The following is a 25,474-nucleotide window of genomic DNA, read 5'->3' on the forward strand; positions in this document are numbered from 1 at the left end:
CATGATCCAGGGTCTGGGGACCGAGTCCCACATCGAGTTCCCTGAGGGGAGCCTGCTTGTCCCTCTGTCTGTGTCTCCACCTATCTTTGTGTGTCTCTCATGAATAAATAAATACAACCTTTTTTTTAAAAAAATCAGATATTTAACCTGAAGAATGGACAGAAAAAAGTATTAAAAAATGGACATAGTTTGAGAGTTGTGTGGGACACCATATAGTATGGGAGTCCCACAAAGAGAGAAAATGTTATATAAAGTATACTTGAAGAAATAATGACTGAAAATTTCCTGAATTCAATGAAAAACATTAATCAACACATCAAAAAAAAAAAAAAAAGACTAATAAAATCCAGCCTAGAAAAACTGAAAAAGAAGCATACCTATACATATCATAGTCCTACTATAAAAGGACAAAGAGGGGAATCTCAAAAGTCCTAAGGAAAAAAGAAATGACTCCTTACATACAAGGGTGATGCAATGAGATTAATAGCTAACTTTTAATCAGAAATACGGAAGTCAAAAAGTGGTAGGACAACATATTCAAAGTGCCAGGGGAAAAGACTATCAACCAAGAATTCCATATCCAAAAAAAGCATTTGACAAAATGAAGCATCCTTTCTTGATAAAAACTCTCTACAGTGTAGGGATAGAAGGAATATATCTCAATATCATAAAAGCTAAATATGAAAAACCCACAGCAAATATCATCATCAATGGGGAAAAACTGACAGCTTTTCCCCTAAGGTCTGAAACAGGACAGGGATGTCTACTTTCACCAGTGTTGTTCAACGTAGTACTGGAAGTTCTAGCCTCAGCAATCAGATATCAAACAAATAAAAGGCATCTAAATTAGCAAAGAAGTCAAACTCTCACTCTTCACAGACAATATAATACTGTAGGAAGAAAACCCAAAAAACTCCCAAAATTGCTAGAACTGATCCAGGAATTCAGCAAAGTCACAGGATATAAAATCAATGCATGGAAGTCAGTTACATTTCTATACACAAACAGTGAGGCAGAAGAAAGAGAAATTAAGGAATTGATACCATTTATAATTGCACCAAAAATCATAAGATACCTAAGAATAAACCTAGCCAAAGAGATAAAGGATCTGTACTCTAAAAACTATAGAACATTCATGAAAGAAATGAGGAAGATGGAAATAGAAAAAAATTCCATGCTCATGAATTGGAAGAACAAATATTGTTAAAATGTCTGTACTACTCAAAGCAGTCTACACATTCAGTGCAATCCTTATCAATATATCCTCAGCATTTTTCATAAAGCTGGAACAAATGATCCTAAAATTTGTATGGAACCAGAAAAGACCCTAAATAGCCAAAGTAATACTGTGGAAAAGAAAAGCAAGGTGGAATCACAATCACAATTCCAGACTTCAAGCTGTATTATGAAGCCATAATCATCAAGGAAGTATGGTACTGGCACAAAAACAGACACATAAATCAATGGAACAGAATAGAGAACCCAGAAATGGAACCTCAACTCCATGGTCAACTAATCTTTGACAAAGCAGGAAAGACTATCCAAGGGAACAAAAAAACAACAAATGGTGTTGGGAAAATTGGACAGCCATATGCAGAAGAATGAAACTGGACCATAAACAAAAATAAGCCATACACAAAAATAAACTCTAAATGGATGAAAGACCTAAATGTGAGACAGGAATCCATCAAAATTCTAGAGAACACAGGGAGCAACCTCTTGACCTAGGTTGCAACAACTTCTTAGATATGTCTCTAAAAGCAAGAGAAGAGCAGCTCTGGAGGCTCAACGGTTTAGCACCACCTTCAGCCCAGGTGGGATCTTGGAGACCTGGGATTGAGTCTCATTTTGGGCTCCCTGCGTGGAGCCTGCTTCTCTCTCTGCCTGTGTCTCTGCCTCTCTCTCTCTCTCTCTCTCTTAATGTCTCTCATGAATAAATAAATAGTCTTTTAAAAAATAAAATAAAAGCAAGAGAAACAAAAACAAAAATGAACTATTGGGACTCAATCAAGGTAAAAAGCTTTTGCACAGCAAAAGAAACAGCAAAACTAAAAGGCAACTTATGGAATGGGAGAGGATATTTGCAAATTTCTTATCAGAAAAAGGGCTAATATCCAAACATATCAAACTCAACATCCAAAACTAAAAAATCCAGTCAAGAAATGGGCAGAAGACATGAACAGACATTTCTCCAAAGAAAACATACAAATGGCCAACAGACACATAAGAAAGTGCTCAACATCACTAAGCATCAGAGAAATACAAATGCAATACCACCTCACACTGTCAGAATGGCTAAGGTGAACAACTCAGGAAACAACAGATGTTGGTGATGATGTGGAGAAAAGGGAACTTTCTTGCACTGCTGTTGGGAATGCAAGCTGGTGCAATCACTCTGGAAAACAGTATCAAGATTCCTCAAAAAGTTAAAAATAGAGCTAACCTGCAACTCAGCAACTGCACTACTAGGGATTTACCCCAAAGATTCAAATGTAGTGATCCAAGGGGCACCTGCATCCCAATGTTTATAGCAGCAATGTCCATAATAGCCAAAATATGGAAAGAGCCCAGGTGTTCATCAACAGGTGAATGGATAAATATAGTAGATAATGGATAAAATAATATGTATATATATATATAATGGAATATTGTATATATAATCAAAAGAATAATCAAAAAGAATGAAATCTTTCCATTGCAATGACGTGGATGGAACTAGAAGGTATTATGCTAAATGTAATAAGTCAGTCAGAGAAAGTCAAATACCATATGATTTCACTCATGTGGAATTTAAGAAACAAAACAGATAAACGTAGGGGAAGTGAAGGAAAAATAAAAATGAAAATTGAGAGGGAGGCAAACCATAAGAGATGCTGAACTCTAGGAAACAAACTGAGGATTACTAGAAGGGAGGTGGGTGGATGGAAAGGATAATTGGGTGACAGACATTAAGGAGGGTACTTGATGTAATGAGCACTGGGTATTATATGCAACTAATGAATCACTAAATTCTGCTTCTGAAACTAAAAAAAACAAAAAAACCAATTCCATATCCAGTAAATTTTCCCTCAAAAGAAAGAACATAAGATAATTTCAGATCAGCAAAAACTGAGAGAATTAATTGCTGTCAGACCTATACTACAAGATATAATAAGAGTCTTTCTGGCTAAATTAAAGAACACTAGATAGTAACTTGGATCCACACAAAGAATTAAAGAGCATAAATAACTCTAAATGCATAGGTAAATTAAACGACAGTATAAATGTCTTTTTGTTTGTAATTTTCTTTTTCTCCTACCTGCTTTAAAAGATAACTGCATAAAGTAATAATTATAAAACTATGTTGATGGATTATGATATATAATGATGTAATTTGTATAACAATAGTAGCACAAAGGATGGTGGAAAGAATAAAGCATTAGTGAAGCAAGTTTTCTTTTTTTAAAGATTTTATTTATTTATTAGAGACAGAGACCGGGAGAGAGAGAGAGAGAGAGAGAGAGAGAAGCAGGCTCCATGCAGGGAGCCTGACCTGGGACTCGATCCCAAGTCTCCAGGATCACACCCTGGGCTGAAGGCGGCGCCAAACCGCTGAGCCACCAGGGCTGCCCAGTGGAGCAAGTTTTAACAAAACTCTTTTAAGTTAAGATAATAATTGTAAGCTCCAGGGAAACTTCTATGAAAACAACTTGAAAATATGTAATTGAAGAAAGAACAAGGGAATTAAAATGATACACTAGAAAATAATACAAAAAAGAGCAAAAGGGAAGATGTAAATCCTACCTTATTAGTTATATTAAATGTAAATGGATTAAACACCTCAATTGAAAGTAGATATTGGGAGACTTGGTTAAAAACAAAGAAACAAAAAACATTACCCAATTATATGTGGTGGAAAGGAGTCACGTTTAAAATACATTAATGGATTGACAATAGAGAAAGATACACTATACCAACATTAACCAAAAGAGCTGAGGTGCTATACTCCTATCAGACAAAATATACTCCATGAAAGAATGTTAGAGATAAAAAAGGACTTTTTATACTGATAAGTCAATCTATCAAGAAGATATAGCAATTGGGCAGCCTGGGTGGCTCAGCGGTTTAGCGCCGCCTTCAGCCCAGGGCATGATCCTGGGGACCCGGGAGTCTATGTCAGGCTTCCTGCATGGAGCCTGCTCCTCCCTCTGCCTGTGTCTCTGCCTCTCTCTCTCTTCTCTCTCTCTCTCTCTCTCTCTCGTAAATAAATAAATAAATCTTTTTTTTTTTTTTAAGAAAAGGAGGTATAACGATTACAAACACTGATGCATCAATGACAAAATACAATTTGTAAAATACAATGCATAAAAATATAGAACTGAAGGGAGAAATAGAAAATTCTACAATAGTAGATGAATGCTTAAATCCTCCCTTTCTGTAATGAATATAGCAACAAGACAGAAGAACAACAAGAAATTAGGAGATGAATAAAACTACAAACCAAGTAGGCTTACCAGACATCTATATCCACCCCTGCCCCCCACACTCCACTATCAACAGGAGAACACATATTTTTTCAAGTTCACATGTACAGTCCACAGGGTACACCATAAAATAGGTCATAAAACAAGTCTCATTAAATTTAACAGGTTGAGATCATACAATGTATGTTTTCAGATTATAGTAGAATTAGAAATTGATAGGAAAAGGAAATTTGAGAAAATGACAATATGTAGAAATTAATGCTTTCCTAAATAACTAATAGGTCAAAAAAGAAATCACAAAGGTAATTAGTGAATACTTTGAGCTGTAATAAAAATAAAACACAGCATACCAGCACTTAGAGAATGCAGCTGAAACAGTGCCTGGAAAAAAAATTTATAGCTGAATGCCTATATTAAAGAAGAAAAAAAGCATCAAAAACCTAACCTTCCACCTTAAGAAAATAGGAAAGGAAGAGCAAATTAAATGCAAAAGGAACAGAAAGAAGAAAGCAGTAAAGATTAGAAGGGAAATGCAATAAAAAAAATAGAACAATTTAGGAAAGCTCACTGAAACCAAAAACCATCTCTTCAAAAAGATCAGCAAAACTGGCAAACATTTAGTTAGACTAACCAAGAGAAATAAGATAAGACTCAAATTACAGAGACAACTGGGTGGCTCAGTTGGTTAAGTGTCTGCCTTCTGCTAGATCATGATCCTGGAGTCCCAGGATTGAGCCGAGCCCTGTGTTGGGCTCCCTGTTCAGCAGGGAGTCTGCTTCTCCCTCTGACCGCAACCCCCTCCTTGTGTACTCTCTCTCTCTCCCAAAGAAATAAATAAGATCTTTTTAAAAGCACTCAAATTACTAAAACCAGAAATTAAAGAGAAAACATCACTACAACTTTATAGAAATAAAAGGATAATGAGGAAATGCTGGGAACAACTGTATGCCCACACAATAGATAACAAAGCAGACAATTCTTAGAATGATACAAAGTATAGAAACTGACTCAAGAAGAAATTGAAAATCTGAATGATTATAACAAATAAAGTTATTAAATTAGTCATTTAAAAACTTCCCTCCAAAAAATCCCAAGTCCAGATAGCTTCACTCACGAAATCTATAAAAGGATTAAGGAATAATATCAATTATTCACCAACTCTTCCAAAACACTTTCCAACTCATTCTACATGGCCAATGTTACCTTGAAACAAAATTGAGACAAAGACATTATAAGAAAAGAACAGACTAATATCCATCAGTAATATAAAACCAAAAATACTCAACATTTTAATACTAGCAAATTAAATCTAGCAACAAATAAAAAGTGGAATTATATACCATCTTCCTTGGTCTGTCTGGTAAAGGCTATGAAAAACCCACAGATAATATTGTAATTAATGCTTTACCCTCTAGATCAGGAACAAAACACATATCTCTTCTCACCGCTTCTGTCCTACAGTACGCTGGAGTTCTATCAAGGCAATTGGGAAAGAAAAAGAAATAACAGGAAATTAGATTAGAAAGAAAGAAGTAAAGATATCTCTATTTTCATATGACAATCTTATCAATGAATCACCAAGAAAACTATTGGAACAGATAAACAATTTCACAGAATCTACAGGATACAGATAAATATACAAATATCAATTGCATTTCTATACACTAACAATGAACAATCTGGAAAAGAAATTAAGAAATAACTTCATTTATAGTAGCAGCAAAAAAACAATAAAACATTGGGAATATATGTTTTAAAAAGTGTAGGACTGGGCAGCCCCGGTGGCGCAGCGGTTTAGCGCCGCCTGCACCCCAGGGCATGATCCTGGAGACCCTGGATCGAGTCCCACCTCAGGCTCTCTGTATGATGCCTGCTTCTCCCTCTGCCTGTGTCTCTGCCTCTCTCTGTCTCTATGAATAAATAAATAAAATCTTTAAAAAAATAAAAAATAAAAAAATAAAAAGTGTAGGACTTATAACCCGAAACTATAAAACATTGTTGAGAGACATTAAAAATGAGATAAATAAATGGAAAGATACCCATGTTCATGGATCAGAAGACTTAGTATTTTTAAGATGGCAATAGTTCCAAATTGATCTGCATATTCAGCACAATGCCTATCAAAAACACAGCTTTTTTTTTTTGCAGAAATTTACAACTTGACTCAAGAAATCATAAGAAATAAAACTGAACCAAAACACCCTAAATAATCATCAAAAAAAAAAACAATAAAAAAAAACAAAGTTGGAGGATTAACAATTCACATTTTCAAAATTTACTACAAAGCTACAGTAACGAAGGTTATGCACTGGCATTCAGATAGACATATGAATCAATAGGATAGACGTGAGAGTACAGGAATAAATTTTTACACTTAGGATCAACTGATTTTTGACAAGGGTTGGGAAAGAATAGTTTTCTCAACAAATGATTTTGGGATAACTGGATATCCACATACAAAAGAATTACGCTGGATCTTTTGTACTCAAAAAATTAATTCAAAGTGGACCATAGACCTAAAAGGAATAGTTTATTTTTTTATTTTTTATTTTTTTAAAAGATTTTATTTATTTATTCATGAGAGACACAGAGAGAGAGAGAGAGGCAGAGACACAGGCAGAGAGAGAAGCAGGCTCCATGCAGGGAGCTCGACGTGGGACTTGACCCCAGGTCTCCAGGATCACGCCCTGGACTGAAGGCGGCGCTAAAACACTGAGCCACCGGGGCTGCCCTAAAAGGAATAGTTTAAACCATAAAACTCAAGAAGAAAATAAAATGAATGGGCAATGGATTCTCAGATACTATTCTAAAAGCATGAACAGGAAAAAAGATTAAGTGGGCTTCCTCAAAATGTAAAACATTTATGCTTCAAAGACCTCATCAAGAAAGTGAAGATACTAAAATGTGTTAAAATATTTTCTAGGAATTATTTGATAAGGAATTTATGTCTAGAATTTATATATTCTGGAGCCCTACAACTCAATAATAAAAACAACTCAATCAAAACCATATGAGTAGACTTTTCTCCAATGAAATATACAAGTGGCCAATAAGCATATTACATGATCCTCAACATTAGTCATTATGGAAATGCAAATTAAAATAATAATGAGATACCATCTCGTTTCCACAGGATGGCTAAAAGTAAACAGATAGAAAATAACAAATCTTGACAAGGATGTGGAGAAACTGGACTTTAATTCATCACTGGTGAGACTGTAAAACAGTTCAGTCATTCTGGAAAATTGTTTGGCAGTTCCTCAAAATATTAAATATAAAGTGCCACATGACACAGCAATTCCACTCCTAAGCTACACACCCAAGAGAAATGAAATCATGTCTATACAAAAACTTGTATGAGAATGTTCTTTGTACCATTATTCATCATAGCCATAAAATGGAAACAACCTAAATGTTTCTTACTTGACGGATAAACAAAATGTGGTGTATCTATACAATGGAATATAACTTAGCATTATGAAGAAATGAAGTGTTAATGCATGCTACAACATGGATGAAACTTGAGAACATAAAGCTAAGTGAAAAAGGCCAGTCACAAAAAATCATATATTGTGTGATTCCATTTATATGAAATGTCTAGAATAAACAAACCCATAGGGACAGAAAGCAGGTGTTCAGTTTTGGGAGGGAGGGGGCAAGAGGAGGATGGAGAGTAACCACTAATGGATAGTTTCTTCCATGGATGATGAAAAGTTTCTGGAATTAGATAGTGGTAGTTATTGCACAACTCTGTAAATTTACCAAAAAGCACTGAGTTGCAGAGTTTAAAAGGGAGAATTTTATGCTATGTAAACATCTCATTAAAACTGTTATTGAAAAACATAAGGAAATGTGTAACAGGCAAAAATGGCCATGCTTCATTCTCCCCCACCCAATCTTTCTGTAGTCCCCTGAGCTTCCTCTTCTCCATCCTTTTGTCTCTGGCAATGCTTTCCTTCCTCTCTCTGACCTTTCCTCTCCCTTTCATTTATTCATTGGCCTGGAATTTGTGGTCTGGTTCAAGACTGAAATCTGTAAGGTCCTCTGCCACAACCCTTTGCTTTGCCTATGAAGACTCTGAATCACTGGGAGAAGTGACCAACCCACAGAGTTAAGGAGTGATAATGCAAGGGGATCTACAATGAGCAGTGTTTTCTCCATGGCCCCTCGGGGCTTTCTATTCGCCCGTGAAGGGAAAGGACCTGGTACAGGATCTCAAACTCCGGGGATTCTTCTCCTTCCCAGGGACTTCCTAACCCACAGTTTAACTTCAGAATCTTTAAATTAGACTTCCTTCTTCCTGGGTGTCCTCTTCTTCTCTCTCCATCACCCCCCTTACATTCTCCTCTCCTCTCCTCTACTCCTTACCTTAACCACCTTTCTCCTTCTAATTCAAGCAGCTCTCCTCAAAAATCCATTCTTTCCCCTCAGTAATTCCCACATCCCCTCCAGTGTCTCTGCTGCTGCAGCCGCAGGACCCAATCTCTCAAATCTGATCATAGAACAAGAAAAGATAAGTGTTTTGAGCCATGCGATAGTGTCTGAAAGAATTAAAGTCCATCACTAAATTTCCCTGCAGTGTATATAATAGATAAAATTAACAAGTAGGTCTTTAATATGTACTGTTGGCTTCTGAAGACAGAAGCATCTTTATTCCCTGCACATGGGTCATCTTCTTAATACCCCCCAAGCTAGTATGAAATGAAAATCAAGCTTTCACCTCTTTGATGAGTGTTAAATCCTCCCAAGAGCTTTTTTTAAAAGTTGGTTAAGCATAAGAAATTAACTGATACATAGACCATGAAAGTGAACACTGTGCATCATTTCAGAACACACACACACACACACACACAAACAAACAAACAAATATTCTCCAATGGCTAGTACTGTTTGGGGGCGGGTTGTTTGCAATAAATGACCTATCCTCCTACAATTATGAGGATTTCCTAAGAACTAATCAAATTGATTGGGTTAGCCAGTTCTAACCCAATACCTCTCCACCTCGCCTCAGAAGTAGGAGTGGGCTATCTTTGACACATCATGTTTCCAGTCTCCAGGCCCCCAACGGACCCTGGGAACAAACCTACATGGCTCACTCATGTGCAGGGATAGAAAGAACAGACAATATTGATTTCATCAACAACAGAAGGGGCTCCTCTTCTACTGTCCCAAGGCTGGCTGCAGGGCCAGCTTTATAGGTACATGGATTGTGCAGTCACAGAAAGCCATTTGCTTTGTTTAATGCTCTCATGTCACTGTCGAAATTCTGAACTAGAGGCCTTGGACTTTCACTTTGCACTGAGCCCCACAAATTATAAAACCAGTCCTGGCTGACCAACATGTGATAAGAGAGGACATGTGCGAAGTCAGCTTTGGTCCTCTTCCTCCTCATCTCCTGTTTTGCAACAGATTTCCCTATTTTACTATTCCTGATATGGGAGATAGAAAGGGAAAATGTGAGGGAGAGTTGAGAAGGATATATTTGTATATAAGTGATCAGTTCAGAGTCATTATTTTATACTTCCCTAGGGAAGATGAAGGTTTTTCAGGTTTTCTTTACTTTTTTTTTTTTAAAGATTTATTTATTTATTCATGAGAGACACAGAGAGAGAGAAAGAGAGAGAGAGGCAGAGACATAGGCAGGGGGAGAAGCAGGCTCCTCACAGGGAGCCCAATGTGGGACTCGATCTCGGATCCTGGGATCATGCCCTGAGCCAAAGGTAGACACTCAACCACTGAGCCACCCAGGCATCCTTCAGGTTTTCCTTTTAAGGAGCAAAGGGTCAATATGTAAGATGCAATATAATATATATATATATATATATATATATATATATATATATATAGTGTGTGTGTGTGTGTATGATGTAAATCATTCATTTCTCAGAACAAACTATGAGGTTACACATAGAGAAAATGATGCTTAGAAAAATTAAATAACTTGCCCCAGATCACACAGCAAGCAAGGGACACAACTATATTGACTCCTCATCCAACCTATCTGCAAAACCCATGTGCTCCAACTCTCAGCTGTGCAGCCCGTGCTGGAGTGGGTTTGCACATAACTTCCGTGAGAAATAACTACTGAATGCTAACTACATGCCAAGTATTTCTTTATTTATAAATTTACTTAATCCTTATAGCATTCTGTGACATGGATATTCTTATTATCTCCATTATATAGAAAAGGAAACAGAGTTTAAGCAAATTGTCCAAGGTTACACTATTAGAAAGTGTTGGAAATGTATTTTTAAATCACACTATCTGGCTCTAGTGTCTGACCTTTTAACCATGACCTCATTCTGCCTCAGTGTAGGAGAAATTACTCAATAGAACATAATCCAAGATCTCTTCTGAGCATAGATCAGTGTGGAAAAATTACCAGGTTATTTCTTTAAAATTAGTCCTTCTCCGAAGCTGACTAAGGAATATAATGCCCTGATACATTTCCCAGGACTCGCCATCCACGGAAACTCCATAGCATACTCCATGTGCAGTCGCTGTGTCCTTATCTCCCACTTTCTCCTCCAGAACTCCTGTGTCATTCCATGAAGATATGCCTTCTTTCTTTCTCCTTCAGTCTTCAAAGGTCTCTTAGCAGCAATTCTTCTTTTAATGTAAGAGACATAGGAAACAGGCATCTAGCCCACATATATTGATGACCTTCATCTCATCTACCCCCACTAAGCCACACTGTCCTCTGGCCAGGAGCTTGCTAGCTAGAATAGAATCAGTTCACTCTGCCAAAGAAGGACAGTGGCCAATGGAAGAATTTCCAGATGAATAAGATGACCTTCAGGTGCTCCTGTGTTTTTTCAGCCCACCATATCTGCCTTGTCTTTTTCAGTGAGCATTTTTTTCCATAAGAAAACAGTCCTGCTTTCTCTCCCCAGAGTGGCCACAGTGTACGAAACCACACACTGACCTATATGTAGTGACAACCTTGACATATGTGGTTTAGAAATGCACCCATTGAGCAGAGGTTGGGTCACTAATCTTAGCAGTATCACTGGATTATTTCACTGGTTTTTCATGCAAGTTCTAGAGATAGAAGGGGTTTTTCCCTGATGGGGTGTGGAGGAAAAAGAAGAATGAAGAAGGGGAATTACTTGTGACATTCACCTTCCCGCTGTACTAGATGACTTGGTAAGATAATTTCAAAGGACACTGATCAATAGTATTAACATTCTTATTCCCAGAATGGACTGAATTATTATAATGAAGTATTCAAAGACAAGTTGGACTTTTCTCCAAAATATCTACAGTATGCCTATAGAAGTTTCTCAATAGGTATCTGAATTAATACTGACTTGTATTTGTTTGTGTTAATTTCCTGGGTGCAACTTTGCTCCTTACTTCCCCAGCTAGACTAGAAGATCCTTGAGGGAAAAAACTCTTTACCAATTCTGCTGCATGGTCCATTTCACATTTCATGTTCTGAACATACTATAGGAACCCACCATCAAAGATATCTTAGAGTAGTTGAGTATCTAAAAAATAGTAGCTTCTTTGGAGCACTCAGAGTAACTCAGAAAATTTTCAGATTTCCAGGGGTGTGAGCTATTAGTTTGTTAAGCCATCTTGAGATGGGAACAATGCTTGCGTTTGTACTATAAGGAAAAGAAATCTACATTAGGTTCTTCAAATCAGACATTTAACTATGCAAATTTATAAGTAATGGGCACCTGGGTGGCTCAGTCAGTTGTGTCTGCCTTCGGCTCAAGTCATGATCTCAGTGTCCTGGTGTTGAGCCCCACATCAGGCCCCCTGCTCAGCAGGGAATCTGCTTCTCCTTCTCCCTCTGCCTCTCCTTGTCTCACTTCCACCCCCTCATGCTCATACTCTCTCTCTCTCTCTCTCAAATAAATAAGATCCTAAAAAAAAAAAAATCGTAAGTGAATAAAATAAGGCATGTGTGTATCCTTTGAAAGAGAAATTTCACCCAGAGAACTTTACATCTGTCAAAGTTCTACTCTTTTGAGGTCTACCTCCTTTGAGGCCCAAATGAATTATGAATTTAAGAGTAGCAAACATTAGTTATCATATCCTACCACTTTTTAAAAAATAATAAACTCTTATATTTGGACACAATTTTATATTTTTCAAAGTCTTTTCATATTCACTGTAAAATTTGAGTTCATATTGACCCAATAAGCTAGGGAAGGAAAACATAAACCCAGAGAAATTAATTGACTTGCCAAATATCAGAAGATTCAGGGAAACTAGGATAAAAAGCCTAGAGGGTTTCTAGTGTAGTATTATTCCTCCATGGTTGTCCACTTGATAGGCAACCATTCTTTAATTTGTTGACAAGTATATCTTGAATATGAATTTCTTTTTTTTAAGATTTTATTCATTTATTCATGAGACATAGAGAGGCAGAGACATAGGCAGAGGGAGAAAGCAGGCTCCCCACAAGGAGCCCAATGTGGGACTCGATCCCAGATTCCAGGATCACACCCTGAGCCGGAGGCAGATGCTCAACCACTGAGCCACCTAGGCATCCCTTAAATATGAATTTCAATAAAGTTTACAAAGCACATATATTACAAACATGTCATCACACATTCCAAAGTCTCACTGTGTTAGCTCATTCTGGTTGTATTAATCTACCCAAATTCCAATGCATCTTATTTCTTTTCTTTAGTTTTATTCCTGACTGTGGTTTACAACTTTTAATTTATCATCTATATCTTTTTAAATAATCCCTATGTTCTGGCTTTATGCTTCAGTAAGTTCTTTGCTGAAGTTATTGTCCACTCAAGCTGTTTGTTGTCCACTTGTTTAGACCAATCCGAGTATGGATGCATGTGTATGGGTGTGTGCATGTGCATGTAATTTGACAACAGGTTTATTTGCTTGGTTTTGGCTTTTTACAGTTTTTACAGTTTCTCTTCTTATAAAATATGAATGTTTTTTATTTTCAAGAAGGATGAACACATTTTTTGTGTGCATTTTAATCTCCTAAGGATTTATTTATTTTATTTTTTATTTTTATTTTTTTTAGGATTTATTTTTTAATGGGTTCTATGGTTACACAAAAACAGAAGTACTTGTGTGCAGGCAGTTTATTTGGGGAGTGATCTCAGAGAAAGTGAGGAAAATAAGACACAGAAAGGAGAAGAGCCAATAAAGGATATGTTAAAATGTGGGTTATCAGTGTGGGCAACTAGAGCAGATCTCTCCTGAGGACTTTCTGAGAAAAAAATTGAATGCATCTCTGGATCATACTCTTTCCCTTGCTTGCACTGAAAGGAGATCTTTGAGATGTGAAAAAAGGCCATCAGGAATCCAGATGGTCTCATATTTGTCACAGAAGAGGTTCTGTCATGAGCTAATGAAACTGACACACTGAGTTAACAAATGTTTGATCATTCTACTCTAAGGACACTCTGGCTAACCTGATTTATGAGCTTGTTTTGCTAAAGTTAACCAACTACTGGTAAGACTAGCTGAGACAGGAACAAACCCAGAATAATTCTTTAAATTGCACAGAAGGGACCAAGTGTGAACAAAGGTAACCTCTGTGATGACACACCCCAGATCTTCCCTCTCCATTCATCATATTTACAATACCATTTAATGAACATGTGGTGCCATGAAAAGACATGATTCCTGAATGTGGGTGCTCCAAAGAGAGGACATCTCTCTTTTTCTATATATTGAATTAGCATATTGCATTCAACCTAACTACCCTGAGACATCCTGATCTCATTCTTAAATATACCCAACCCCAGCCCTTCAAGGAAGCAGATTTGATCATTTTTCTCCCCTCTCTTTCCTTGACGCTCTGCAACTTTTCCCTGCCACAAAACTGGTGTCCGTGCTTGACTTGCTGCACATCAGGCAATGGATTCTTGCCTGAGAACACTAATAGGTGTAAAGAAAACTTTGCCAGAACTAGAACAAATGTACTTCTTCTCTTAAAGCCAAATGTCGGGCAGCCCAGGTGGCTCAGCAGTTTAGCGGTTTAGCACCGCCTTCAGCCGGGGTGTGACCCTGGAGACCTGGGATCGAGTTCCACGTCAGGCTCCCTGCATGGAGCCTGCTTCTTGCTCTGCTTGTGTCTCTGCCTCTGTCTGTGTCTCTCATGAATAAATAAATAAAATCTTTAAAAAAAGCCTAAATATCTTACATGATGATGGAAAATAGTCAATGCTGTTTATGAACAATGAGCAGAACTTTGCCCATTCTCAGACTCAGTCTTCAAATGGTGAAAGAAGCTAAGATCAAAGATCAAAGAATCTTTGATCAAGATCAAAGAATTATTAGTAACTACTAAAGCCAACCCCAGTGCAATACTATTTGAAGATAAACTCAGAATAGAACAAACCCAAAAAATGAGCTAAGCAAAATCATCCTCAAGATATTTGACTTTAAGGAAATTAGCATGACCTGTTCCAATTTGGGCAAATCTTTCTTACTACCTATTAGCTGCTACTAGAGCTTATGCCAGACTAATACGAGCACAAATCTGTGTTTCTGACTTTGATCTTCTTCCTGACATCAATGATCCTAAGGGATGACATGGAGCAATAAATTTAGTTGTTCCTAGTACCATACACAGATAATTTATAATCTTGGGAAATATTACCTTGCTATGTTTTTCAGTAGTTAAATCCTATCTCACCTATAGATCCTTATGTAAAGCCTCTTCTGCCATTAGGAATCCTATTGCTTCTTTTTTTTTATAAATTTATTTTTTATTGGTGTTCAATTTGCCAACATATAGAATAACACCCAGTGCTCATCCCATCAAGTGCCCCCCTCAGTGCCCGTCACCCACTCACCCCCACCCCCGCCTACCTCCCCTTCCACCATCCCTCATTCATTTCCCAGAGTTAGGAGTCTCTCGTGTTCTGTCTCCCTCCCTGATATTTCCCACTCATTTTTTCTCCTTTCCCCTTTATTCCCTTTCACTATTTTTTATATTCTCCAAATGAATGAGACCATATAATGTTTGTCCTTCTCCGATTGACTTATTTCACCCAACATAATACCCTCCAGTTCCATCCGCACGAACCAAATGGTGGGTATTTGTCGTTTCTAATGGCTGAGTAATCCTATTGCTTCTGACAATAACATAATCATCTGAAAATCTTTAAGTTTTCTTTCTAAAACCTACTCAGATTTCCATTTGAAGATACGTTTATTTATCCCCTGTGGAGATCTAACTTTGCTACAATAACTCAATGCAACATTGATTTAACATAAATGAATGAACATAAATGTTGAATCATTGAATTAACATAAATGTTAGCACTTGGAAAGGTATCTGATAAAAAGTATCAAAATAAAAGAAAAATACTGCCAGTAGGACAGATAGCTTTTTTCTCCTAAAATAGTAACAGAGAATGTCACCAGATGTTAATAAGTGATTACACCCAGAGGGATCATTTACACATAAAAGAACTTTGCCTTGTAATGTGACTCAAGACATTTCAGAAAAATATTAAGTGTGAGCTCTGCCCTAAAGGAGCCTGCATAACTGGCCACACATCTACTTCACTTTCTAATCTCAATTAAGAACTCAGTAGCAATCTACAGGGTAAGGGGTTTTTCACAAACACCTTATACAACCTTCATAAGAACTTTGTGGAGTATTACTGTTACTGATTTTACAGATAGTAAAACAAAGCTCAGAAAAGTTAAATGATTCACTTAAGTTCACAAAGACCTTAAGAGGCAAATCTGGGACTTCCTCAGGGTCTGAGATCCAAATTGAATTCCTCTCCCACAGTACTAGGACTGGCTTCCATACATGAAGACATGATTTCTTTGTATCCAGAAAGATGCAAACAGACTGTTGTGCTAGTTGTCACTGAACAATTTCAAATATCGGCACAAGAAAGGGAAGAAAATAGTGGAAGAGGGAGCAAAATAGCAGAAAGGAATTTTTTTTTTTAATTTTGATAACACTAATGGTTTCTAAGCAGTTGAATTAAAGATAATAAGCAATTTTTAAAAAAACTTTCTTCATGATAGTTCTAGATACCTGTCATTTTTATCTCTGACTCAAATTCCAGATCTTTTAATTTCTTTTTTTTAAGATTTTATTTATTTATTCATGAAAGAGACAGAGAGAGAGAGAGAGAGAGAGAGGCAGAGACACAGGCAGAGGGAGAAGCAGGCCCCATGCCAGGAGCCCAATGTGGGACTCCATCCTGGGTCTCCAGGATCATGCCCTGGGCTGAAGGCGGTGCTAAACCTCTGAACCACCCAGGGATCCCCAGATCTTTTAATTTTTAACCCGGTATACCAATCATGAAGTTACTGGTATCAAATCTTAAATTGAAAAGTAGTCATACTGCATGAAATTTAGATCGTGTACTTGTAGTCCTGTAGTGAATTTACCTGGAATTAAGGAATTTTTCCCACTCTCTGATGGGTATACATGCAAGTTAAATTAAGCTTTCTGAAGCCATCTCTGATAAGCTGTCAAGTGGTCAAACTTGACTGAGAATCATTTCTGAGATAATTGTCCCTAAGTCCTTCCATTTCGTTAAGTATTTCCATATGAAAAAAGTGGTTTTTTTCCTATTTTTAATGATAGAAAGTATTACTGAATATTAATGATTTCTTAGATATGGTGCCAAATAGAAAATAATAAAATTAGAGAGGAGATACCTGATGCCAAAGATCCAACTCAAGCTACATTCCAAAACTGTATTCTCTTTACTGTATTATCACATTTTCAAAGACTGTTATGCCAACACGACATTATTTCTCAGACTTCTCTGCAGATTATGATCACTTCTCAGTCATTTAACTTCCACAGTAACGTCCCATTAAAAAACCCCAAAGAGGGGCACCTGGGTAACTCAGTCGATTAAGTGTCCAACTCTCGATATCAGCTCAGGTCTCAATTCCAGGGTCATAAGTTCAAGCCACACATTTGGCTCCACACTGCACATGGAGCCTAAATTAAAAAAAAAAAAAAAATCCCCTAAGAGTCACAGAATACAAGAATTTTAGAGTCAGAAGTGACCTCTGAGACTGTATCTGCTTCCATGGTGCATATAAAGATAGCAGTGAAAGCTATTTGTTGCTATGTGTACAAATTTGGGATCTGAATTTTCTTCAAGTAAGGCATGATTCAGAGGTGGCAAATTAGGGTGAAGCTAGACTCCCCCTGACTACCCTCAAATCCAAATTCAGCCTATTAGAAGGAAGAGAATGGGGTAAAGGGAAGAGAAAGGAGCAAATCCATAATCTTCTGACTACAAGGTACTGAATGGAGGCAGGGGTGGATGTGTTTGTGCCACATAGAGAAATACATAGCATAAGATGACTATTAAGAGACATCAGGCCTTAAGTAATGTTTTAAGTTTGCTTATGGCTCTGCTCCTGTTTCCTATGGGACATTATTCTTATATCAAGTTAGGCAATGAAGAAATGCAGCCTGCTAACGCATATTCAATCTATGGTAAAATACAAACAAACAAACAAACATAAGAAAGTAGTTTGCATAGTCCAAGTCAGCCCTCATATTTCAAAACAAAAATGAAGAACACAACTTTCAATACTTCACCCAAATCCTCCCATTTTAGTTTCTCAAACAAAAATATAGAGTCATGTACATCCCCCTCTTGTCAAGAGTTATATTGAAATACCTCACTTTGAATAGGCCTGCTTCCACCAAAAAATGCTCACCGACTACATCTGCTGGGTACTTACTGCCCACAACAGATAAATGACAATGTTCACAAAGCTCACCATTTTGAAGAAGCTGAGTACCATAGAATCTGTTATTCCTGGAGCCAGATATCCCTATATTGTCAGCAGCTGGATTCTTTCCTCTGCTTCTCTTAAAGAGAAGAAAAATCTCTCTATTCCTTCTCAGCACCACCTTAACCTTCTCCTTCACTGGTTCTCTCCACCACTACCATCTTGTTTCCCCACCTTCACTCTTTGTCTTCCTTTCAGCCTCTTCCACTCCCCAAAGCAGCTATTACACTCTTCCCACTGCCTATGTGATGAGGCACAAAACTCAACTGACACACAATATATCAATGGACTTCATAATGATTGCCTGGTAACAAAGCAAAAACAAAATATAAATAATATAGTCATATTCCATTTTAGAGAAGTTAAGTCATTCACTGAATTCCAGCAGGATGTGAACTATCTCCAAATGTCTGCAGCTACTTTAATCCTAAATATTAGAAAGAAACAAAAAATGTAGGGCTGGCTGGACTTGCATGAAAGCAGTGGATCCCTTCAGTGTAATTTGGAACCCAAGAGGGATAGGAGATTAGGGAAAGGTAGCAGGAATGTGAGTGAGAGAAGAATAAGTGTTATAAAATCACAGAGCTACCAGGAACTTCAGAGATCATCTTGACCAAACCGCTTAATTTTTACAGATAGAGTGCCATAGGCTTTAAAAGATTATTCAAGATCACCTTGCTAGTTAGAAGGTGCCAAGAGTTAATTCTCCAATGCAGGAATTTTTTTGGTTTCTTTTTTATTGTATTGCTTTTGCAAAAAAAGGAGGCTTACTATTAAAGCACACCAACCATCTACTATATACCATATAACTCGATTCCTTTTTCTTTCACCCTAATAACTAGACTTCATTTTTCACTCACTCCATATCTGACCCATTCTCTCTTATATCTAGAATACATGTGACTTGCTAATTCTCTCATTTTACCTCCTTGGTTTAGTGATCTTGGAAGTGACTTTGGCCCCTCACCCACGTCTGATTTTGTTTCTAGTACTCACTCACTCTCTGCTTAATCCTTCAGCTCAACACATGATGCCCCAAATAGCTCTCATTCTCCTTCTTCAACTCCTTTTTTCCATTCACTCCTTATGGCATTCAGAAACGAGTTAGATGTAGCCCTGCTTCTCTCTCCCATTCTGAGCTTGCAGAAAACCTCATAGGTTGGACACTACACTTAAATGGATTTGGGGCTAACAATCAGCATGGATCACTTGAAATTTTACCCGGTACAACTCTTGGAGTACAGACCCCTTGTGTATAACAAGGACCTCCACCTCCACTAAAGCAGACTTACTTTAAATTCACATACCAACAAGTCTGACACAAGAACCAATGCAGTGGAGGCCCACAGAAAATCAAGCTGCAACATCCTGAAGAACTAATATTTCCTCAAAAATTGCAACCTAGGCAGCCTGGGTGGCTCAGCGGTTTAGCGCTGCCCCAGCCCAGGGCGTGATCCTGGAGACTCAGAATCAAGTCCCACGTCGGGCTTCCTGCATGGAGCCTGCTTCTCCCTCTGCCTGTGTCTCTGTCTCTCTCTGTCTCTCTGTGTCTCTCATGAATGAATAAATAAAATCTTAAAAAAAAAAATTGCAACCTGTTCCAGTCTATGACTCACTCTAGAGGAAACCAGGGGCCACCATGCCACAATTCTCTCTCAGAGGGCATCTGGATCTGGATGGTCTTCACCAGACTCACATTTCTGGTATCCTCCCTCATCTTCATCATTTAATCTCTTCTATACTTTCATCATTATCACTCTTCTGCACTTCTTCTCCTTTGCATCTTCCCCAAAAATCTTTTTCACACTTTCAGTCACCCCCCGGGCACATCTAGAACTGTGTCACTCAGAATTGTTCCAGAGTCAAAAGATTGAATTCAACCACTCTGCTCTCTGAATGCCTTTTACTCTTCCATTTCCCTCACTTGGTTACCCTCCTTATACCTGCTTTTTATCTGAATCAGTCCATCAATCCAGTAATCCTCCCCACCTTTCCCTAGTTAGTTCTTTTCATTCCAACTTCCTTCCCTAGCTGGCTCTAAATATTTTAAATTGTAGCACACCATTCCTAGAGAATCTCATCCATTCCTACTGGGTCAGATGATATCAAATCTTGTCTCCAGCTGATACTCCTCTTAAAGGTGGTCAATACATTGAAATAATGGACCTTTCAACACTGAAGATTTCATAGACACCAAAAACTTGACATCTCCATAATTGAACCAATTATTTTCCCAGTAGATTTGTTCTCCTAAAATAGGCTGTTTCTGGCATCCGTTAGAGAAAAAACTGCTTTCATCCATACCATAACAACTGCCTGCTTATTTTTTTTAAGATTTTATTTATTTATTTATTTGAGAGAAGGAAAGAGAGAGTACAAGCAGGAGGAGTGGCAGAAGAAAAGGGAGAGGCAGGCTCCCTGCTGAGCAGACAACCCGATGTAGAGCTTGATCCCAAGACCCCAGGATCATGACCTGAGCAGAAGGCAGATGCTTAACTAACTGAACTACCCAGGTGCCCCTGCGCCTATTTAATAACATAAATAGAAAATTCACATCATAAAGTATGCCTCATAGCTGCCTTCCCTTACTGCTGCTACCTTGAGAAAGCATAGGTTTAGATCACCTGGATAGTTAGCAGCAATAACTCTTTGGTAGGGCTGCTTTTAGACTATAGTGATAGAATTAACCAAAAATCACTGCAACTCTTAAAGCTATCCACTGTCATCTAAACAGGGCTTAGTTGACTACATTACCTGATAAACTTCCCTCATCTCTATAGTCTGGCAGTTCAGATACAGCTTGCCTAAAATCTGTGCTCATGAGATAGTTTCTGCTCAGGCATCCAGCCCAAGCCACACACTTCTTATGATTACATTTTTAGTGTCTGATGACCCACTTAAAAAAACAATGTTTGCAAGCTTCTTAATCATCTAATCTTTGTTTATTCATTGCTTGAGTCCTTCACTATAATATAAGCTTCAAAAAGACAGTGACATTTTTGTTTACCACTTTGCTTATTCAGTGCCTAGAAGAGTAGTTGATGCATATAAGTGCCCAACAAAGAAATATTTATTAAATACATGAAAAAAAATCATGACTTTCTGATCTAGTTGACAACTGATGGTTGGAAGAGAAATGAATAAAAAAGATATTACTGGGCAGCCCAGGTGGCTCATCGGTTTAGCGCCGCCTTCAGCTCAGGGCCTGATCCTGGAGTCCCAGGATCGAGTCCCATGTTAGGCTCCCTGCATGGAGCCTGCTTCTCCCTCTGCCTGTGTTTCTGTCTCTCTCTCTCTCTTTGTCTCTTATGAATGAATAAATAAATAAAATCTTTAAAAAAAGATATTACTTTGGACAGCTTACTATCAAGAAAGATGAGAGAAAAAATACTGGGAAGGAAAAATGTCTAAGTACAAATATGTATGGTAAAGGGTGCCTGGGTGGCTCAGTCGATTGAGTGGCCAACTCGATTTAGACTCAGGTCATGGTCTTGCGGTCCTGGAATTAGCCCTGCATTGGACTCTGTGCTCAGCAGGGAGTCTGCTTCAGGATTCTCTCTTTCCCTCTATCCTCTTTTCTCTCTCTTTCTCAGATAAATAAGTAAACCTTAAAAAAATAAAAATAAAATAAGTATATTAAGCAAATAAGTGTACTAAGTACATAGGTATAATTAAAGGATTTGGTGGTGAAAAAATTAAGGTACCAAACACTAAATAGTTAAGAAGAAAAAAGATTTGTGAAAGAAAATGTGGAGGTCAAGAACTAGAATAGTAATTAGGTAATTAAGAAATACTAAACTTTGTATCTCTGATAATGAAGCTCTCCTTGATTGGAAGTTGAATCTATTATAATGGTAATAATGACAGCCATCATTTATTGAAATTTAATTATGTGCCTTGCACTCTAATAAATGCTTTAAACACAGAACTACAAAGGTGCACACTTTGGGACAACCAGGTGAAGAAAGCAGAGATGAAATCAATTGAACTGGGCATGGATAATGAGAACTGGAAGAAGAGAAATTATATCTGGAAAATTTCCAATATAAGACTTAACACTAAAAGTGTAAGAAACTCAATTGTGTAACTATGCTCAGGTACTAAGATTCTTCAAGCTGTAATAACACAATTCATTAAATTCTCAATTGTGGGCAAACTGTGATGCTACCTGTGACTCACTAACCATTCTACACTTCATGAGCGGTAATGGAGAGACAGAAATACGTAAGATGAGTCTCAGTTCCAGAAGCCAAGACCTGAGAGAAACCAGATGATTAAAGGCACAGGACAATGATGCCTATACAGGAGTTCAAAGTAGAAGTGACTCTCTGACCATACCAGTAATAATGATAATATTTGGAAAGGATTTTAACAGGAGCAAGATCAGACATGATCTTTTTCAGGGAGAGGGATTTGGAGGACAGCATCTTTTGTTTCAGTACCAAAGATAATTGAGCACGTGTTCTTGTCTGAGGAACTGAAGTTATCATGGGCTTTCTCAACCCTCTTATCCTACATCTCATCTATAATTGCATCCTCTCCTTTCCTTCCCTCCAATCTCTGGGAAAAAGGGAGAACTTTCTCCTGTTTCTCAGTTTCTCTCAACTCCTTGTAGAACTTATTCTGTTGATTATTCAACTTCTTGCTACTATTTGTCTCTTTCACAATCTCTCTTTGTCTATGAACTTGGTCATATCTTTCCTTTCAAAACATATGTATTTGACCTTAAAATACCATCATCCATCCAAGATACTGCCTTATGTTTTTCCCCCCTCTTTAAGGTCAAATTTATAGAAAGAGCAAATTATGCCTACTGCTTTAATTCCATTCCTTCAGGCCCTACCACTCTACAGAAACAACTCCAGCAAGATCCACAAAACCCCTTGATTATCAAATGCAAAAGAATATTTCAATGCTTATCTAATCGATTATGTTATTTCACTGTTACCAAAGAATGTTTCTTAGTGCTATTAATAGTAGTGATGTAAGAAGAAAGGAGAGTGATTCGTGATCAAATAAGCTTTGGAAACTTTACTTTGGAAATAAAACTTATGGAATTCTTTATAGAAAGACTTCTCAAAGATAGTAACAGGCTAGTGTGTGTATGTGTGTGTTTGTGTATGTGTGTGTGTGTGTGTGATTCTGCAAAAGAAATATGCAGATTTCAACATTTCTCCCACTTAGTTGACCACAAAATAATTTTCCAAATAGTATTTCATGGGAGGATTATTCCTTAGAACAGTCTTTGAGAAATACTCCTTCTTATCCTTTGACAATAATGATCATTCCTTTTGATATTTTTTCCTCCTTTGATTCTCATACCTCACTTTTTGTTCTCCTTCTATATCCTTCTACTTCTCAATCAAACATTCCTTTCTCTACCCAACCTTTAAAATTAGTATTTTGTTTGCCTCTATATTAGATCTCTTCCTCTGAGTGTTTTTGGAATAATCTCATTTGCCATCCTGATTTTACTACTGGGTATGAACTACTGATTCCTAAATCTATATGTTTAATCAAGATTTCTCCACTCCATTTCAACTATACAGCCAAAGGTCTTCTGAACTTTTGTACTCAAATGTATTCTAAATATTTAATTCAACATTTCCAGAGCTTTCTTCCTGAAACCCAGATACTTTTCTGGTGTTTCCTATCATGTAGAAGAATATCACTATCCATTCAATTGTCTAAGCTAGAATTCACCCAAGACTTCTCCCTGCCTTCTCTTCACATGTTACTAGTCATAAATCCTACAGTTATCCAAACTGTGTAAATACTGTATCTAAATCCTATAGATATCTAAACTATCCAGGTTTCTTCATTTACTATTTATTGAGCACTAACCATACACCAGGTACCAGTATAAGTGCTTTGGATACAACATCAAACAAAATAGATAAGATCCCTTTTATCATGAGACTTACATTTTAGTAGGGAGAACACAAACTATATAAATGTGTTATATGTTGAACGTAACCAAATTCACATGTTGAAGTCTTACTCCTTGATATCTCAGAATGTGACTGTATTTGGAGACAGAGTCTTTAAGGAGGTAATTGAGTTAAAATGGGGTCAATAGTATGGGCTCTAATCTAATATAACTGGTATTCTTATAAGAAAAGAGATTAGAACTGACATGTACACAAGTGAGACATGTGATGATACATGGAGAGATGGTTATCTACAAGCCAAGAAGAGAAGAAAACAACCCTACTGGCACCTTGACATTGGACTTCTAGCCTTCAGAATTGTGAGAAAATAAATTTCTGTTGTTAAAGACTCTCAATCTCTAGCACTTTGCTTTGGCAGCCCTAGTAACCCAATAAAAAATATAAACAGATTTTAAAAAGACAATTTTAGATGGTGAAAAGTTCTATGAAGGAAATAAAACAGAGAAATGTGATAGTAAGGACAAATGTTCAGAGACACGGACCAACCTAGCATGTTCTAAGGAAAAGGGAAAAAGAGTGATAGAAGGAAAAAATGACAGGAAATGAGGTCAGAGAAATGAGCAGGGCCAGATCCAGAAAGAAAGCTCCAGCCTTGACCCAGCTGCAACTCTCACGCAAAAGTAAGAAGAGTAAGAAGCACATTGTCCTTACCTTCCCATGTTGTAGTCAGTGCAGGAGAGAAAGCATGCAGACTATTCCCAGCTTTTAAAGCAAACCCTAAGACATAGGTTTCAGACCAGAGGGCATCAGACTCTTACCTGAGATTAGCTACTCCTGCCCCTTTGGAGAGAACATGTAAAAGGTAGAAAGAAATACAAAAACCACACCTCAGGTACTTCCCAGACAGTATGGAAGGTTTGGTGGGACTTCCTTTCCATATGAGCCATAGAGGAATACGGAGTGGGGAAGAAAACAGTCTTCCTCTAGAATCCACCTAAATTTTCTGTTATTAATTTCAGAAATCATCACACTTTCAGGATTTCTACTAGTAAATAACATTCAAGCACATTCACTCTACTCCTCAGGAAGCTGAGGTTGCATGATAAGCTGAGGCTGATAGGTGGAAAGGTGGTGAGCCATTCTGGAGAACCATTTCTATGAGCTATGCGATATAGGGTATTTTAAAAGACTCTGGGGTACATATCCATCACAAGCCCTTAAAATTTACTGAAAACTTATGTACACTTGAGTCTATTTCTTTTCATCAGCAGCCATAACCAGAATAGCAATAGCAGTGGCAAGAGCAATAAACATCCATGGACTATCTACTGGGCAAAAGTTGTGGGGCCTGGAGGAACAGAGTATAAAGTTCTATCAAAAACTTTAAGATCT

General features: G+C 37.5%; 1 long non-coding RNA gene across 1 annotated transcript in view; it reads right to left on the reverse strand.

Annotated features, from left to right (window-relative positions):
- LOC118355357 (uncharacterized) overlaps positions 1-18,433 on the reverse strand; it is a 33,398-nt gene extending 14,965 nt beyond the window's left edge. Inside the window, exons 1-2 of the long non-coding RNA XR_004817692.2 lie at positions 18,180-18,433; positions 5,872-5,936 (exon numbers count right to left, since the gene is read on the reverse strand). This is a non-coding gene — a long non-coding RNA (uncharacterized LOC118355357). The remainder of the gene's footprint in view (positions 1-5,871; positions 5,937-18,179) is intronic.
- Positions 18,434-25,474: the final 7,041 nt, after the last annotated feature.

Source organism: Canis lupus, chromosome 7, assembly GCF_003254725.2.
Source record: "Canis lupus dingo isolate Sandy chromosome 7, ASM325472v2, whole genome shotgun sequence".
Classification (NCBI taxonomy): Eukaryota; Metazoa; Chordata; class Mammalia; order Carnivora; family Canidae; genus Canis; species Canis lupus.